At 43.9% G+C, this 18,451-nt stretch overlaps 2 protein-coding genes across 4 annotated transcripts in view; both read right to left on the bottom strand.

The window, feature by feature from the left end:
* Positions 1-18,451, bottom strand: part of DHRSX (dehydrogenase/reductase X-linked) — a 211,867-nt gene that overhangs the window by 166,647 nt on the left and 26,769 nt on the right. The window lies entirely within an intron of this gene.
* Positions 1-18,451, bottom strand: part of ZBED1 (zinc finger BED-type containing 1) — a 51,422-nt gene that overhangs the window by 10,091 nt on the left and 22,880 nt on the right. Inside the window, exon 1 of one of the 3 annotated variants that reach the window (XM_033052670.1) lies at positions 1,429-1,515. The exons of 1 other annotated variant lie outside the window; for it this stretch is intronic. The gene's annotated coding sequence lies outside the window, so the exon portion shown is untranslated. Of the gene's footprint in view, positions 1-761; positions 886-1,428; positions 1,516-18,451 lie in introns of those variants that run through there. One more of the 3 variants, XM_033052672.1, reaches the window with a different exon arrangement.

Below are 18,451 nucleotides of genomic sequence, written 5' to 3'. Positions count from 1 at the left end.
GAAAGTGAATCCCAGTAAAAGGACTAGAAATTAATAAAAAGTACACATAACACTACCCAATTATGTGACATGTGATAAGATGAACAAATAAGCTCCTATTGTGTGGTGTACTTATTCCATCTCCTTCCCAGTATGTCAGATATTCTTTACACCAATATCCTCATCTGCTTGAATTCCTCACTGAAATACTAGGCCCTCTCAACATTACTTTTTTTACTGTTCCTCTGGTTAAAACTATCAACAGAGCCACAAAGGCTCACTTGCTGATAAGGAGAGAAAGTTAAAGGTATGGACTTCAATGCAGCTGTATGGTCAGCTCTGATGACAACCTACACATCTGTCCAAACTAATAGTTTGCTCTAAGTTTATAAACTCAAGAACACTTCAGTCTTCAAGAGCAGATGATTGTTTTTCTGACAAACTCAAAGTTTTCCCTAAGTCAGCATTTAACACGCTGTTGATCCAAATCACAAAAGTGCAAAAACCTAACTCCTCAAACGAACGACTAACCTGAAGTCCCTTAGAAAAAAACTGCAAGTGTCACATTCACTTGTCAGTTTAAAGGCTACCAGCAAGTGTCAGCCGGTACCAAACACTAAGCTTTCGGAGCACAGGTACGTTCCCCACCTGGAGCAGCCGGGACAGGGAGGCCGAAAGCGGCGGTCCCGGCCGCCCCGGTGGGGTGGGGGCACAGCGGGCGGTGGTGGGAGCGCCCGGGCCGGGGGGGCTGTCCGCCGCTACCCGCCTATCCAAGCACCTACCTGGGCTGAGAGAGGGAGCGCCCGCGCGGCTCTGAGCCGAGGTCTCAGGAGACACTGTCAGAGAGCCAAAGAGAGGAAGAGGAGAAGAGGGGACCCCTGGCCCACGGACCCCCACGCCGCCTCCCGAGGCCACAAGTCAGGCCGGCGCGCAGCCAGGCGCCCGTCCCGGGCCGGCCCCCCGCCCCGCCCCGCGTCCGGGGCGGCCGCGGCCCGGGGGCCGGACGGGGCGGTGGGGCCCGGGCCTGGCGCCGGCAGCGAGGGCGGGGTGCGGCGGGGGCGGGGAGGGCGCCCCGCCAGTCGCAGCCCCCCGGGGCCGCTGCCCTCGGGCGGTCCTGCTCGGCCGGCAATGGGGAGCAGGGAAGGAGTCCAGCGGCGGCGCCCGTACCGGGGCCGCCGCGGTGTCTCAGCCCCTGCCCCGCTGCGGGGATGCGGCACGGCCCGGGCGCCCCACGCTAAAGCCAAGGTCGCGGCTGCCCTGCTCTGTTCTCCCCTTCCCTGTCCGGCCGCTCCCGGCTGGGCCGTGCGGTCTCGGTGCCAGGGCCCCGGAACTGCCGCCTGCCCCCGGTGGGTGGGGGGAGGCGCGGCAAACTTTCCCCTCTCCGCGGCGGGGGCTGCCGCCCCCCGGCCCGGAGCCGCCCCGCCCCGCGGCGCCGGCTGCGGTGCTCACCTGAGGCCGGGGCGCAGCGCGGCTGGAAGCGGCGGCGCAGCTGGTGCAGGATGACGCGGAGGCCGATGCAGTACACCCGGAGCAAGGGCACCAGTGCAGACAATAGCGACATGGCCGCCTCCCGCCCCGCGGCGGCAGCGGGCTCGGGGCGCGGCGGGGAAGGCACTGGGCGAGCAGGCGGCCGGCGCAGTGTTTCCGCCGCGCCGGGCCGGGCCGGGGGGCGCGGCGCGGCCCCCACCCACCCACGGAACGGAAAGCGCCGCCGCTGTCACAGCAGCGCCCGGGCTCGCCGCGGCTCCCGCCCTTCTGGGCATGTGCGGTGGCGGGGGAAGGGAAGGGAAGGGGCGGCGGCGGGCGGACCGGCTTCGGCGGCCGCAGCAGCGACGGCGCGGCGGCTCGGCCCCCGGCGGGGAGCTGGGCAGGGGGGGATGGAGAGGGGCGGCGGGCGCGACACAGCAGCGAGCAGGGAGGCCGTGACGGGTGACAGCCCGCCCGGTGAGGCCGCCGAGTTGAGGCGCAGAGACTGTTGCTGCCAGGTCTGTGACAGCTACAAGCAGTCAGTGGCTAGGCGGAGTGAGGCACGCGGCATTGCTTCAGGATCCCGCGGCTGAAATCGCTCATCGGGCTGTCTGGCCATTTCCCTTCACTCTGGCACAAATGAGGGGCTGCTGCGGACTCCCACGGCGTCGCTGGGTCTGGGCACGGTCCCTGTCTCTTCGGGCATCCCTCGGGCTCCTCTCGTGGTCTCAGCTGCAGGTACCGATTTCTCCAAATGTAGCTCAGCGTACGGAGCCTTCCTACCTCAGGAGCCGGAATTTTACACCTGTCTGGCGAATACCGTCTTTGCAATGATAACTGGTATACCGCATGCTATAGCTCATAAGTTTCCTGTTGTCAGTTTTCAGTCCTCAGCCTTATTCGAGTACTTGGTCTGAGTACTCGAGACAGAAAAGCGTCTGTCTACCAGTTCTGGTAGGTGGCTGCTTTCGGCTACAAGAAATAGAGCACCTGGTCCTGATGCCGTGGTTTTCATTCACAGAACCAGTGGGTTTTCAAAAACGTGGATGAGCCTCAGTATCGATACAGACCAAAAATCAGCCATTGCACAATAGAAATTGTTGGGCCATATATTCCGTTTCAAATGTTTAGGTAACTTTTTGTCTCTGAGAAAGATGGGAAGGCATACAAAGTTCTGGTAGTGTATTTGAAATGTAGTCTCCTAGCCTTTAAGAAAACCCCACTCCATACTTTATAAAAAACAATACAATTAAAAACATACTTTTTCAGTATCAGATTACATTGCTCAGCAGAACTGACTTTTTGTCTTCTGTCAGAAATACACATAAAGTAAAAGCATGGTGTAGTTGCTCCAGGACAAAACCAACCACTTAATTTTATGGATCTCTGGTGATTATTATTATTTTTTTTATTATTAACACATAGAATTAGGCAAACATAAATGATAGACATCATTAAGTCACATCAATGAGGGATTCATTCTTAATGTATTTTTTGCAACCATACATGGAGTACTAGAAAGAGCAGCACATAAAACAACATGAAAGAAGAAACACATTTACTAAAGGTGAATTATTCTTTCAACTTATCTCAGTAAAAATCAAATCTCGGCTCTTTTATGTTGCTTTACATCCTTTTCTCAGAACTACACCATTAATGAAAGCCCTTTCAACATTAAACTGTGAAACTTGCCTACAGTGTATTTACACAATCTGTATATAAATAAACTATACCTTCTCAGGTTTTCTAGTATAATAAAATCAATTGATGCATATTCAAGCTACTATAATAAATCTTGTCTTTTTTCAGACAATGCTATCCAAGGAATTAGACTAAGAGAGGGAAAACTGATTACAGTCTTAACATTACAGTCTTACTGAGCCCACTACCTTTTCTCAGCATGTTACAGGACTTTCAGCCCTCCACGATTCATGAGTACGGTGTCACAGAAAAGATGAGAAAATTTTTTTCTAACAATGTATTAAATCAGTTTTTTCTAAGGGCTAATGGGGCATGGAGGAAAAATGAAAATAATTTTAAAAGGCTGTAGTCTTTGATTCTTTTCAAATAAGCCTTCTAATATATCTTTATTTTAATCAATACTTTATTTTCTTTGGTTTTCAACAGCTTGCATCTTCTTATTGACACTTTGGTTTTTTTCTTGACATCATCTACTGCAAAGCCTCAAGTATTCAGGCTGGAATCTCATTCATCTACTTTAGATACCTCACTGAGACATTATTGCCTCAATGAAATTTCAGGTGTCTTAGCCCTGGAAGGGACAAAAGGAGCAATGTAATTCCTCATCTTTGCTGTATGGGCAAAGGACACAGAGAGAGGCACTTCTGAAGACCTGCAGAAAATGACAGCTTTCTTTGAGGCACTTAGAGTGCCTCCTTCTTTCCACTGAATCCAAGTGAGCTCATAGTGCCAATGGGCAAAGCCAGCCTGCAGCTGGAGTACTGATACCCTCTTGGAAACTCATCTGAAACACTCTTAACACTCCATCGACACAGGATCCAGCCTCTCTATCCCTGCTGCAGGACTGACGTTAATGAGATCACAGTGCTTCCACCCACATTTTGCAAAAAGATGCAAAAACCTGTAAGAAAGGAAGTGGGTGATGTTTTTAGACTCTAATTAAGCCCTGAGCTCCAACTTCCCAGCAGAATGGCACCATCGGTGGCTATCGGGTAGTGTGGATGGTAGGTGTTGCAGCAGAGCGCCTCTGCAGCCTGGAACACATGAGACACAGGGGACATCAGAGAAGACAAAAGCAAACCCAAAGTTTGCCTAGCAGTCCAGATGCTCTCTGGCACAATGGAGAGTTACAAGGTTATGCTGTGTTTCTCTTTTCTCTTTTATGACATGTCTTTTCCACATGTGTGTTTGTTCCGCTTGTTTTTTTCTTCTCCTGAGATGAGAACTAGAGCCAACAGCTCCGCATATCCACACACACTAGGAAAGGTTGATGCTTTCTGCTCAAGCGTGGTGTAATAGTTGGGGTAGTCTTGTAAGATGTCAGTGACACATCAGTCCCTCTCTAATGGTAACATGTACACTTGCACTCCTGTGCTTAGCTCAAGTCATGCTGTCAGCCTTATGCACCTATGTGGAAGCTGATGGCCCATGTTGGAAAAAGCCAGGCATAATTCTGACTGCTGCTAATTTTTCAGGTTTCTAAAAGGGATTTAAATGCCTGTCTTCCTAAGCTGGATTGTATTGGGACTTGAGGCAAGAGATAAGTGCCTATCTTCCCAGAACAGGATCTCCTTAACATGTGTGGGTGAATATAGTTAAATGCCTGAGGAGCTTTCAGGTTCAGTAGGGAGTTGCTCAAAGTAATAGGCAGTGCTGGGAAACAGTCAGTTGGGATTGCATCTGGAATTCATGGTAGGGGTTTTCGCACCTGCAGACGATTTTGACAGGCTGCCTTTTTTTTTCCTTTTTTTTTTTTTCCTTTGACCTATGCCTTTTTTTTTTTTTTTCCTCTGTGACAAGAGTAATTTTAGGTACCCTCAAAATAGACATCATCTCTCCCAATATGGGGCACTTGAGCATAGCAGGACTATACAGAGCAGTAAGCTCTTAAGCAGCCTTCATAGTAGCTTGGGGAGGGTCAGTTACTTAGAAGGGGAAAGAAATTTTGCCAAAGGGAGAGGTGTCTGCAAGCTACAGAGTAGAAAGTCTGGGGACTGAGAGCAGACTCCTCTGCTGTGGGCAGTCATCTGATGGGACATGCCTACTGTTCTTCAGTAACACTGGGGAAGATAGACAGTAGATGGTTCTAAGATCAACGTTCTGTCTAGCAGAATCATGCTACAGCGTTTTCCCATGAAAGGGGATGGCTTTTGGTCCCTCTCAGCCTTTTTCAGCTATTTCGCTTTTCAAGAAAATGTCTCACTGGGAAAAAAAGTTACATTTGCCAGTGTGGCTATAAGGAGGTGGCACCTAGGAACACAGTAAAGACAAGATATCTGAGGGTTTTTTAGTCTAGCATTAAGTTCATGGGAATGAGGCAACAGTGTTCAAATCCACATTCCCTGGAGAATCTATGCTTTTTAGACTAGAGAAGAACAGAACGAAATGCAGACTAAGTGCAATAGAGTCTTGGAATAGGGACAACTTCCCTTCTTCCACAAAATGCTCAAACTACTCAGCTATTATGCAAGAAGCATAGTGTGCTTATTTTTCCTGCTGAGTTGTTTGTTTTTTTAATCAAACATGTCTGCAGCCACTGTTGTATTTGTGCATCTAAGTATTCAGTGTATGTCACACCTTCAAGATCTATCTGGTCTGGAAAGCCTGGAGCATGAGCAGTTTGGTCTGGGCTTGCATTCCCCTTCCCTCATACACCTTCTCCATCTCGGGTAAGTTCTGAGCATCCCCCCTGCACCTCAGTCAAAACTCAGAGGCCAAAGTGTAAGAAGAAAGTATGCAGAAAAAAAGCAATTGCAAAAATAAAAATATTTTTTTAAAAAATCCCCAAACTTGGGCTTACCCACAAAACTTGCACAGACACATAAATATAAAGCAGGTGAGCTGCTAACAAAAACACACAAGCTTTTGTTTAAAACTCCTTTCATAAAACACTTAAAAAGACTGCATATATTTAGAATTGAACAGGGGTATTAACAGGCTTCAAACATGGCAACTTGGCTGAAACAAGAACAAGTCACATGGAAATTCTAGATGTAACCAGCCTTATTTCAGCAATGGAAATCAGTTCTTATGTAATTCCTGGATTTATTGGAAAATGTCTGTAAGTAGATTAACTGATTGATTAACATACATAAAGTTTCAAAAGCCCTTTGACAAAATCCTGCACAGAAGGGATGATAAGCACTCAGGGGCTAAGACACAGCATATTTGTGAAACAGAAGAGTAGAAACAAAACCCCACAGAGTGAAACAAAGGGATTAATATTGATATTGACCAGAAAATCACAGCAAAAGAAGAACTGGTGTCAAGGTTCCATTGAGCGTCTAGCTCTGGCTAATACATTCCTTAATGCCTCAGATGGGGTAAGGGAAAAGTTGTTGCACTACAATGGCACGGTGTTGTTTCTGTTAGTCAGGACAGGAGAGGAGCAGAGGAATTTCAGACATTTAAAGAAGCAGGGTGTACTGGCAACATTCCAACAACAAGAAAATAATGCTATTAAATAAAAAAAAAAATTAATTATGCCCACTATAGAAATGGCTTTGCTGACAGTTAGTTCATTTGTGTTAAAACATATCTAGTGTCAGTAACTGCAGTGTGATTATTTCAGTGTTTGTATAGGGATGTCTGCAAGCACCTGTGGAATTCCCTATGCAACACTGCCCAACCCATAGCTAAGAGTATTTAGTTAGGGTTCAGCAAAAGGACAGGAAGATTATTATGGTCCAAAGCAGGAGTTTTCCATGACACCTAGGTCCTCCACATGTCCGATCTCTTCCTTAGCAATACTGCAATATAAAACATCTTTCATCCGAAGTGTAGCTAGCACCATTCTAATATGAAGGAAATAATCACAGCAGAATCACCCCTCAAAAACTGGGCATTATGAGTTGATCTGCACCTGTATTTTTGTTGCATCTTCTTGCAAGAATACTTGAGTGCCACATAAAATAATATTGCACAAGGCAAGGGTTGTGCGGAAAATGCAGCAGACCAGCTTTCACATACAGTAATCCTGCCCATCCCCTTATCCAAATGGGACTATGACAACACTGCTACTCTTGGTATTGAAGGTCTGGAAGTAGAGTGCACTGATCTCATCTTGGCTGTTTGTGGGCACTTCCCTGAAGACTGTTCACTGCTGTTGCAGCTGGACAGTCAGCTTCAGGAAGCAGTGGTATAGAATCCTTTGAGGACAAGAGAATCTAGCTTTTGGGCATGTCAGCTATAGATAAGCAGGTGACTCCATGCCACAAGAAGAGTGTCCTCACACTGATGATGGATGGGTGACCAGGTCAAGGAAGCTGAGGGATGGAATTTGAATGTCAAGCTCTTCAGAGCTGGACAGAATTGGCCAGAGTGGCAAAGATTGTGCCCCATGCACATGCATGTGAGGTTGGGGCTGTGACCGATGTCAGTAGGGGCACCTGCTGCTGCTGGAAGAGGACAATTCTTACCTGTTGTGAGCTTTTCACACAGCTTGAAGTGTACCTCACATCAGTATGAAAATTCTTTTCCACATGAACTCCTGTTTCAACAATTGACTTCTTAGATTGGATTCTTGCATGTTGTCTTTAGAAACATCAACAAAAATAAGAGATGCTCTTCCCTTACTTGGGGGAGCACTGAGGTCAGAACCTGCCCCCAGCGAGCCAAGTGCAAAAGCAATGTGAGTCCTAAAGACTGACTGGGGTGTTTCCAGCTGCCTGTCTCTAAGACTGTGGCATATGAGAGAGCAAATGCAGTGATGGGTAGAGGAATGTGTAGAACAAGCTGGAGGGAAGATCAGGCCAAAACATGATGCAAAGGAAGACATGCAGGTGACAGAAGATAGGAACTGTGAGATGTGACAGGCGGCGGCCTCCTTTATGGTCTGAGGTCGCTCACCTGTACAGTAAAGGGTGGTTTAAGAGTTCTTATTTTGCAGGCAGGGCGCAGCAGGGCACGAAAGAAGACTCGAGAGCTGTTGTTCTGAGGTTTCCAAGGTCGTTTATTCTTCCTTATCTAAGGAATTTTCTGTCTACCTTACAGCGGTCCACTCTGCAACTCATCCAAGGCTGTTCTCCTGCCCTCCGGGGCAGGACTTATCTTTTATACTCTAATTTACGTCTACTTTATTTACAATTACAGTAATTTCACGAATACAAGCCGCACCAATTTGACCAAAATTTTGGTGGAAACCCGGAAGTGCGGCTAATATTCCGGGGCGGCTAATCTATTAACAAAATTCTAAAAGCTGCCAACACGGAAGTGAGAGCCCGCGGCAGCCCCAAGCCAAGCTGGAGCCCGGCCGGCCCCGGCAGAGGTGGGAAAGCCTGGCAGAGGCGGGGCCAGCAGTGTGGGGGGCGGGCGGCAGAGCCTGAGCCAGCAGGGCGGGGGAGCCCGGGAGAACTGGGGCTAGCAGTGCAGGGGAGCATGGCAGAAGCAGGAAGGCCGGCGGGTGGGGCTGCCTGGCAGCGGGGGAAGCCCAGCATAATCGGGGCCAGCAGCGTGGGGGAGCCCGGCGGTGCGGGGGCCTGCAGTGCCGGCCAGGGCGAGGAAACGCGGCGGCGGTGCAGACGGGAGGGGGCGGCCGGCGAGCCTGGTGGCGGCGGCGGCAGCCCTGCCGGCGGGGCGAGCGAAAGCGGCGCTCGCGAAAGCGCTGCTTGGCGAGCGAAAGCGCCGCCGCGAGCGAAAGCGCCGCGAGCGAAAGCGCCGCCGCTCGCGAAAGCGCCGCTCGCGAAAGCGCCGCCGCTTGCGAAAGCGCCGCGGGGCGGGCGCGGCGCTCGCGAGGCGCGGCACGGGGCGAGCGAAAGCGGCAGCGGGGCGAGCGAAAGCGGCAGCGGGGCGGGCGGCGAGTCCGGCGGCGGCAGCCCTGCCAGCCGGGCGAGCGAACGCGGCAGCAGGGCGGTGCTGACGGGAGAGGGGGGCCAGCGAGCCCGGCGGCGGCGGCAGCACCACCCGGCCAGCCCCGCCGAGCCGTGGCGCTGAGCTGGGCCACCCGGCCCCGTCGGCAACCATGAGCGGGCCGAGCCTGCCTGGCCCCGCCCCGAGCCAGTAAAGCCCGCTATGCCGCGATCCTGTTACTAATTGGCCAATTTGTGAAAGCTGCGCACGGATTCTCGCGACGAACGAAAGTGCGGCTAATATTCGGGGTGCGGCTTATCTATTGACAAAGACAGCAACATTGTTGAGGCACCGGGGGTGCGGCTTATAATCCGTGCGGCTTGTATTCGTGAAACTACTGTAATCACCAATACTTTATACCCACTTTACACCGAGCAGTTTTCCCTTCACCAATCCCGAGTTGGCATCCCGACCCAGAAGATGGATGCCATGAAGAAGAAGAAGAATTTCTTACTATGCCACAAATCCTCCATCTTGTGTCCAAAAACCCCTTAATGTAAACAATCTTTAAAACCTTATTTTTCTACCTTTTAACACATCAATTTACACTCTACTTATTTCTGTGACTCTGTAATTCTGTATATAAAGATGGTAATTTCTCCCAGGGACTTAGATCGAACTCACAGAGATTTTTGGCACCTTGCCAAGGCTTCTGAGCCCCCTGTACAGGCTCCAGGGAAGCCAGGGGAATACCCTGGGTTCCCACAGTGAGAAAGCCTAGAGGTTGATTCACTTTGGTTTAACTTTGCTAAAAAATAGTCCAGCTTATTGCTAACCTAGATCATGTCATGCAGTGGGAAGGATGAAGATGGGCAGCCTTCTGGTCTGTAGGGTGCGGATGTTTGAAAGCAAGTGGAGCTGGAAAGCCTGGTGCAGTAAAATCATCTATCTTGTGGCAGTGCTGGGGCAGGGGGCAGCTGCCCCTCCCTGACCCCAGGCAGAGAAGTGGACCACAAACAGGAAGGATGCAATGGTGACCTCAGCTGGGACATATTCTGGGCCCAATGTTGTCTTTCTCCCCTCTGTATCAAATATACTGGGGGGATTACTGAGAGTAGGAAATGGTCTGGCAATTCTTTGCACCCCCTTTACCCTTCTTTTTATCCCTTCCCTCTGGCACAAATGCTTTGCACTACTCTTTGTCAATGGGTCCTGTCTCCTAGACACTTATTACTGCTGCAGCTTGTTCCTCTAACCCCTTCAGCAATCTCTGGACTGTTACTTCTCCTTGTCCTGGGACAGCCAATGCTCTCTCCCATTTTTCCTAATTCCATGTCACTTTACTTTCTAATCACCCAGACAAACCTGTCTTGGTATCTGCCTACAATCACTGGATTCTCTGTTCTCTTGATCACACCTGCCTGTCAGTTGTCCAAAAAGATTACGTATGCCTTGAATTTTCCACTTACTTTAATAAATGAATGATTGCAGTGTTATATAACTTGTTTATGTTCGGCTTGTGCATTACTGGTTTGGACTTCAGCTATTCTATAACATTACACTAATTTACCAAGCACAAAGGAACTGTGGGAAAAGCTCACATGGCCAAGATATTAACAGACTCAACATTTTAAATTTAAAGGGAAAAGATAAACAAAAGAATAAGTAAGTCCTGTTATTCTTGAGGACAAATTCACATATGGCATAGACAAGGTAAAGAGGAGACATCTGATATCTGAGGAGACATTTCTCATTCCTTGTCCTTGGGATGATCCAAGTCTCTGTAAACAGTGAGCTTTATTTTTCATTCTTCATTTCATTTTTGTCAGTGTAGAGGCAAATCATAGTGTGATCAGTGCCAAATTGACTTAAGAACAACTGCAGAAAAGATTCAGCAGGGCTCACACCTTACACTTTCTCTAATATTTGTCTGTGAGGACATGCAAAATGTTCTAGAATTGTAGTTTGACCCCCTAGAATGTATGCCCTAGAAATTATCAAAGAAAATTCTTTCTGCTTATAAAAATAATTTAAAGGATGGAAAAATCCAAGGTCTCATCCTGACAGCTGTTAAGAACACACTTTCAGTTTTGATTGATCACTGGAACATGCTCCCCAGGGAAGTAATCATGGCACCAAGCCTGCCAGAGTTCAGGGAGCATCTGGACAACACTCTTAGTCACATGGTTTATTTTTGGGCAGTCCTGTGAGGAGCAGGGAGCTGGAATCAATAATCCTTTCAGGCCCTTCCAACTTGAAATATTCTATGATTCTATGTCTGATTCCAATTTTACATATGATATTAGTCTTCATATTTTTTAGAGGTCATAAACTATTTTGATTATATGTAATCCATTACTTATGATAATTTAATTTTAAAGTCTATTAAGATGGCAGTTTAATTCAACATCATCATTACATCCCAGTCTGCTGAGACAGTACAAAATGAAACATCTGCCATTTTTAAAAATCTCTTACTAGATATTCTCAAATATGTAACAAAGTGGGTAATTCTCAGTCCTCTGGCTTCTCTGAGAGCTGAAATTGCTCAAGCCTGATAGATGAAATTCAGATTCCCATGAGGCGCAGTGGTTAGAAATTGTGCATTTCAGATTCTGGATTAGTTTTTGCTTTGTATTACTTTCTAATCTGCTGCTGCTGTTTCAGTAATATCAGCCATTTACATTCAGTATTTAATGACAATAAGCCTAACCTGAAGGACTCAGCTTTTGCTGCTTGTTAAATATATTTTAAATTCTGAGTTTGGAGGTTTTTGTGTGTGTTTATATGTCTAAGAGCATGTGTTTAAGTATCAGCATTATATTATAAAATGACATAGGTATTTTGCATGCATAAGAAGCTTTTAAAACAGTTTTATAACAAGTATTTTTCATCAAGTAAAAAGCCTTAATCCAAACCAACCAATTATTAAAGAGATGACTTGCAATCTTTAAACCTACTTCTTAAAGCTAGGCTATTTTGTTTTCTAGACACTTGTGAAAAATACCATCGCCCAGTCAGAACTGTCACTCTAACTGTTAATTGATAAATACAGGATAAGCTGCTTTAACAATACAGAACATTTTATTCCATAATCCCAGCTATAAGATGTTTTCCTAACCCCTGACTTCACTTCAGAGTAGATTTATCTAAGGTCTAGATTACTAAAGTGAGTTTAGACTACTTTGCTAATTAAAAAAAAAGAACCTATATACGTATACATTATAAATGTATATGCACATGTATGTGTACACAGAGTAAAGTAACATTTTCAAATTGTATTAAGCCTGTGGAAGGGGAACAACATTTCCTGCACCCACAAGTGAATAGAGAAGTGTTTAAAGATATTAGTTTATGCTGTTACTTCTTTCCTCAAAAGAATAGGTATTTTTGTATATACATCCCATTATAGCATTGTTTCTTTGAATAAAGAAGTTATATTGGTTATAACACTTACTAGCTACAAAAACAAAAAGCAAAACTAGCAATAGAGTCCAAATTCTTCTGGTAACCATATAGTCAAGTTGCAAGCCCTAGCAAACAAGTTTTTATCCATCAAAAGTATAAATCCAGAAGCCTTTACTTACTGTTTCAGATTAAAGAAGAATATGCAACTAAAACCATATATTATGTAGAGGATGAGTGGCTTTATGCTCACAGTTTCACTAGCTGGGTTTCTAATTGCAAAACAAGGGGGTTTCCTGCAGGTTACATGTTGGGTCTTGCATCCATTTCACTTCTGGCCAGCCTGCCTTTTATTGGGGTTTTGCTTCTTAATTATAATTGAGAGTATAAACAGCCAATTCACTGTTTTAAAGTTGTTTTGTTGGGTTGGAGGTTTTTTTGTTGTTTTGGTTTGGGGTTTTTTGTTGTTTTTGTTATTTTTGTTGTTTGTTTTGGTTTTTTTTTTCTCAAGGAGAAGCCAAGATAAAAACTTCATTTTGTATCTGGCTTCCCTTGGTTTTTGTTTGCCATGATACCAATTACACCCTTGTTTTGCATTGTCTTGCAACCATTTACAGTATGTCATTAATGGCAATCAAGGATCTGATTCTGTCTTTCTTGCTGTTGTTGAATTAATAGGGAAAATACAAAGTGAAAGACAACTTTTACTGGTCATCAAAATACAGTTTGTTTACATAAAAGTGCACAAATTTGCCTGTAATCAGACCCAAAGAAATGGGTTGTTTTTTTTACCTGCTGCTTATCAAAAAGTTAGTTTATGGTTAAATCAGGTTTATTTTTTCTCTATTTAATTATTAACTGTTCCTGCTGCTAATCAAAAAGTTAATTTAAATCATGATGTTACAAAAAAAAAATTACTCAGCTTCAAACATGCATTACCTGTAGCTCAGGGTCAGGATCAGGCACTGAAGAGCCACATTGGATGAGATGGAAAATCAGCACAGATTTGTATACATCTGTTACAGCAACCAGGATCAGGTATCTCAGAGGGAAGTTTAAAATCTTCTCAGCAAACAACCTCTTACATGGTAATCTCTACTTTCCTTCTCCACCTATTATACTGCTATTTAGCAATGGTTGTTATGCTAAGATTCTGAAGATTTTATATCTTTTTTTTTTGTCCTGTTGCCATTAATTGTCTCACTGTACATATTTGATATGTAGATGATATTCCAAAGTATGTTAATTTTATTGTCTCTTTTAGCTATACTGTATTTTATTTATGTGATTATATATATAATGTCACAAAATATTTTAATATTTTATAATTTATCACCTTCTGATTTCATTGCGTAGCCCTTTACTTTCGTAAAAGGCAGGAAAGAAAAATTCTCAGTCTATCTTTAAACAACTTATTTTATCTGCTTTTTTGTCTTACTCATTTCCTGTTTACTGTAAAAGGTCTTCTATGTCTCTTCAGAGGGAATTCACGATACCACACAATCTGTCAACTTTAATTTAGACGCCCCCTATTCAAAATGTACAATGGAGTGTATTACTCTAACTGAGACTTATACATGGAAAGAGGTGTTGATATAAAGGGTATTTCATATATTTATAGAGCAAAACTGCAAGTGTAAACCAGGCAGAGACTAAAGGATGAGTAATAAGTGAACCAGCGACAAGGGATGTTCTTGTTAAGGCCTGCACAGAATCAGCTAGTCTTGCCAGTCTGCAGTCTACCCTATTTTAAACAGCAAGGTCATTTGAAAATACAGATGACAACTGCTCTAGATGTTTTCCTAAAATTCTGCTCCTGGGCTCTCGTGGCTGTCTCCAGCACGGGTGCACCTCATTACAGCCATGCAGCATCAGAGGGTGAAATCTCTTCACGTGCTGAGAGTGATGAGATCGGTCCCAGCGATGGAGATGAGCCAGGATATCTAATGCTGCAAAATGCCTTTGAGAGCATCTGCCCTCTCATCAGCACACACAACTGCTCTCCATCTGTGCCATTCTCCACACTCCGGGACTGCATCACCCCTTCACCAATTAGGCTATTATGCTGCTAAGGACAATTTGTAAGTAGTATTTTTGGTGCACTTTCTTTTTCCAATCACATTTGTTTGCCACTTAAAAGAAAAAGCGAGAGTGAGAAAAGAAAGAAAAGAAAGGCATTTGCAATGAGTTCTTGAAACAATTTAAATAGAAGGCTTGGTCTCAACTTTTCCTCTTTAATTATCTGCTTCTGCTACTTGGAATTTTCAGGGCTGTTTGAACCCTGTAATAAACTTGTGTGATTTATAGTTATAATGATTTATTCCTGCTGGGGGTGGGGGGAACCATGCTGATTACTTCTCCCTTGTTTTTGCTGTGTCATTCCCTATGCTCACAGTATGTATTGCAATGGGTTTTCTAAAAAGACAAAAAAATCCAATCAACATAATTTTCTAAAAGCAAACACTTGATGTACACATTGATACACAAGCTGCTGGCTGTACCATAGGTGAATATAAACACACCTGTTGAGTGTATGTATAGGTGCTTCAGCTTTTTTCCCAGGAAAAAAATGATTTTCCATATATAAAGAATCAGATGAGTTCCCTGCTATTTTCTTGCTTACACAGACCAATCTACTGCAATCTATTATCTTTGGGCTTTTTACTATGCACTAGACTGATAGTTTCAATGATTTTCCCTTAATAACTTCGGGCCATACTTCTGATCATTGCACTGGGTGATGGGCCTTCTTAGTACACATATTTTAGCTTGGTTGTTGGTTAGAGTTTTTTTGCTCCCAGACCAGACAGTTTACATTTATACAAACTACAATGATTCCAGTAGAAAAGAAAAACAACTGGATGTGGTTTTATGTGATTGGTTTTTTGTCCTTTGATTGAAATTCATCCACACCTTTTGAGAGGGACAAGAAGTGCATAATTTTGAGTGCTCAGGAGGTGATTTTTGGTGCATTCAGGCCTCCTGCACAAAGGGGAACTTTGCTCTTCTTTCAGTATTAGCATTGTGCCTGCAAATAGAAATCATATTACCTTCAATTACATTTTCTACGCATCAGTGGCACACTATTCACTTCAGGTTTATTCTGTATTTAGGAGAGGAGAATAGGTTTCACTGCCCAGAAGATACATTTCTTGATAACTTATAGCCACCAGTAAAAAACTAACATAAATTATTAGTGACTAAAAACTACGTGTATTTGAAGTGTGAAGTGATTTTATCACCTCTGTCCAGTGTCTCCAGAAATTATCATTGGTGATGATAGGAAATATTTGTTTCAAAGGAAGACAAATGAGCAGGTGGAGATGGTGCACACCAGTTCTATGCTCTGCTGCACATTAACTCATTTTCTTGTCTAGGAGTCATTCCACAGATTGACTGGTTTTATATACCAGCCCTTCTAGGCAGAGTTTGGAAATGAGAAAAAAGTGTGTTAAATTTATTTATTATATTGTTTTCTTGCTTCAGCCCATTCTCTGCAAAGCTTCTGTTTATTTTTCTTTGTTGCCTTGTACCTGCACTTGAAGCTTGAGGCTGCTGCCTCTGACCTTTCTACAGAGAAACCCAAACCCAAACTCTCATGTCTCACTGCTGTGGCTCTGAGGAGCTGGCTGTGAAGGGAGGAGGGTCACTACCAGAATATCAAGCACTCCCAATTGCCACCCAGCTCCAGCAGGCTTGGAATCAGAAAAAAATCCTCCTGTATTTTGTGATACTTAGTGGATTTGCAAAATCTTAGGCTTTGCCTATTTTCTGTGTCCTTTTTTATTTGCCTACGGAATAAACCAATGGAAAATATTCAAACTAAGAAATAAGACCTACTGTGTGCCTAGAAAGAAATGTATCTGTTAAGATCAGTGACAATTGTATGACAAAACCCCTTGGACTATTTAGCATAGCAGAGTCAGCAAACAAACACTGGTTTCCTTACAGATTTCTTTTTTTTTTTTTTTTTCCCCTCTGATAATCTGCCAGCTCCTCAAGCATATTTCTTCACCTCCTAATATTTTGAAAGGCACGGTCACTGTCTCCTGCATCTTTAGCTCCCACCAATTCCAATCAAAATATCAGCAATGAAGATGGATATCCCTGTCAGGCATCACTTCATCTCCTAGTAGAGCAAGGAAGGCAAAGCCAGTATCATAAATCACTTTCAAGGGTATAGTCAAGTGACATGAGAAGTTAAAGGTTTAAAATGAAGTTTCAACTTCACCTGTCACTTTCTCTGTCACAGAATGACAAAACCCCAGTGGACACAGTCCAGCTCAAGGAAGGAATGAGAGGCTGCATGCTCTTATGGCCCATATTGCCAACTATCTCCAGGCCTAGTACTAGTCGTGATCCTTGGAAATGGTCAATGTGATTCTCTTTCTGTGGCCAGAAAAAGCCAATTTGCAGCTGCTAGTACCTTTTCAACAGTTTATATAAATTCCTTAGGCTGAGAATTTTCTCTGATAATGCATGAAGGGCAAGAATCAAAGCCCAGCAAAAAAAACTGCATCTCACTAGGCTTTGATTCTCTTTGGACACGACACCCAACTGCAAAATGAAAGGGCAGAGCTGCACAGAATATTCAAGAATACTGTAGAAAGGAGGATGGGGAGGGAGGGCTGGCTGGAAATATCCAGCACTTTTTCAGGTCTGTAAAAACAGATGACAAACCGAAAATAAAACAGCAGCCAGAATGACCTTCCTACATAAAAGTTTCTCTCCATCAATCCTATCAAAAAGGCCTTGTTTCTCTCCACTAGTCTCTTTGAGCAAGCCAGGAGTCAATCCTTCATCTTATAAATTCTTGGGGGCTTTTTCAGCCCTAAGTGTAACCAGTCTGCTTTTGGGGCAGGTTTCCAAGGGTGGGAAAAAAACAGTGATAACTGAAATGTAAATGCGGTAGAAAATCTATTATCCAAACTGTGACTCTTCTGCTTTATCACTAGTCACTGCAATATGCCTTTGAGTCTCAGATTTATTTACTGACTATAAAGCCCCAGTAATTAAGCCATGATTTTGTTCCAGAAAGTGACCATAGGTAAAAAAAAAATAAATAAATAAAAGGAAGAAAAGGTATCACATAATTCCACATAACTGTAAATTATATCCTCAACTAACCTCATACAATGTCAGGAATTGTCAGTGGGGTTGCAGGTAACTGGAAGGTGGATTTGGACTGCAGAACCATAAATCCTATGGGACAGCAGCTAGAAAAACACCAGTCAACTGGTGCAGCCCAAGCCAAGCTGCAGAGCTGATGGGTACAGCTAAATCATGTTGTAAATGTATAAACTGAAAAAATGATCCAGATGGTGTGTTCTTCCCCTTTAATCCTCTCAGGTCTCACCTGGGGATATGAATATCTCTAGACATAATCATAAAAAAAGAGACAATACCTAAGAAAAGAGTCTAGTATACAAAAAATATTTTAACTCATACTGGAGTGGATTACTGGAAAAATCTTAAACTTTTTGTACATATTTTTCTTTGGTTATCAATAGTCTATTCTTCTCTAATCTCATAACCTAACCAAGAAGGGAATAGATCAAATAAATGTTGTCATAAAAAGTCAGAGACATTTTATGCTGTGCTAAGATCCCATTGATGAAATGTCTGATGTTAGAAATAATAGAGCAAAATATTTAAATGACTAAAAGTTATTTTAGAATACATCTTGCGTAAGTTGCATACAGAGTAAGAAAATAAAAATTAAGAAAAATTGCTCAAATAAAAAGCATAAGATATGAATTTCAATAGATTACGACATGTACCCCAGCATATTCTAGCTGCAATTGCTCTATTTGGCTTCAGAAACAAAAGTATTTAGGATAATTATAATTACAACCAGTAAGAATTTCCACGATTGGGGAAACATTAATATTTCAACATTTGTTTTCATGCTGAATCAGAATTTAAAGAAAAAAAAATCAAATTCTTCTCAGAGAAAAATTCTGAACAATTATGATTTTTAGGTATTCCATATAGGTACTGTCAAAACACTGCCCCACGTATTATGAATATCTGCAGCATCTAGTAGAAACATAGCATTTAATTCATTATTCCAATATGATTACAAAGTCAACATGGAAGGAATAGGAAAATT

This window comes from Catharus ustulatus, chromosome 2 (assembly GCF_009819885.2).
Source record: "Catharus ustulatus isolate bCatUst1 chromosome 2, bCatUst1.pri.v2, whole genome shotgun sequence".
Lineage (NCBI taxonomy): Eukaryota > Metazoa > Chordata > Aves > Passeriformes > Turdidae > Catharus > Catharus ustulatus.
The sequence above is the reverse complement of the archived record's forward strand: the minus strand, read 5'-3'. Positions and strand labels throughout refer to the sequence as shown.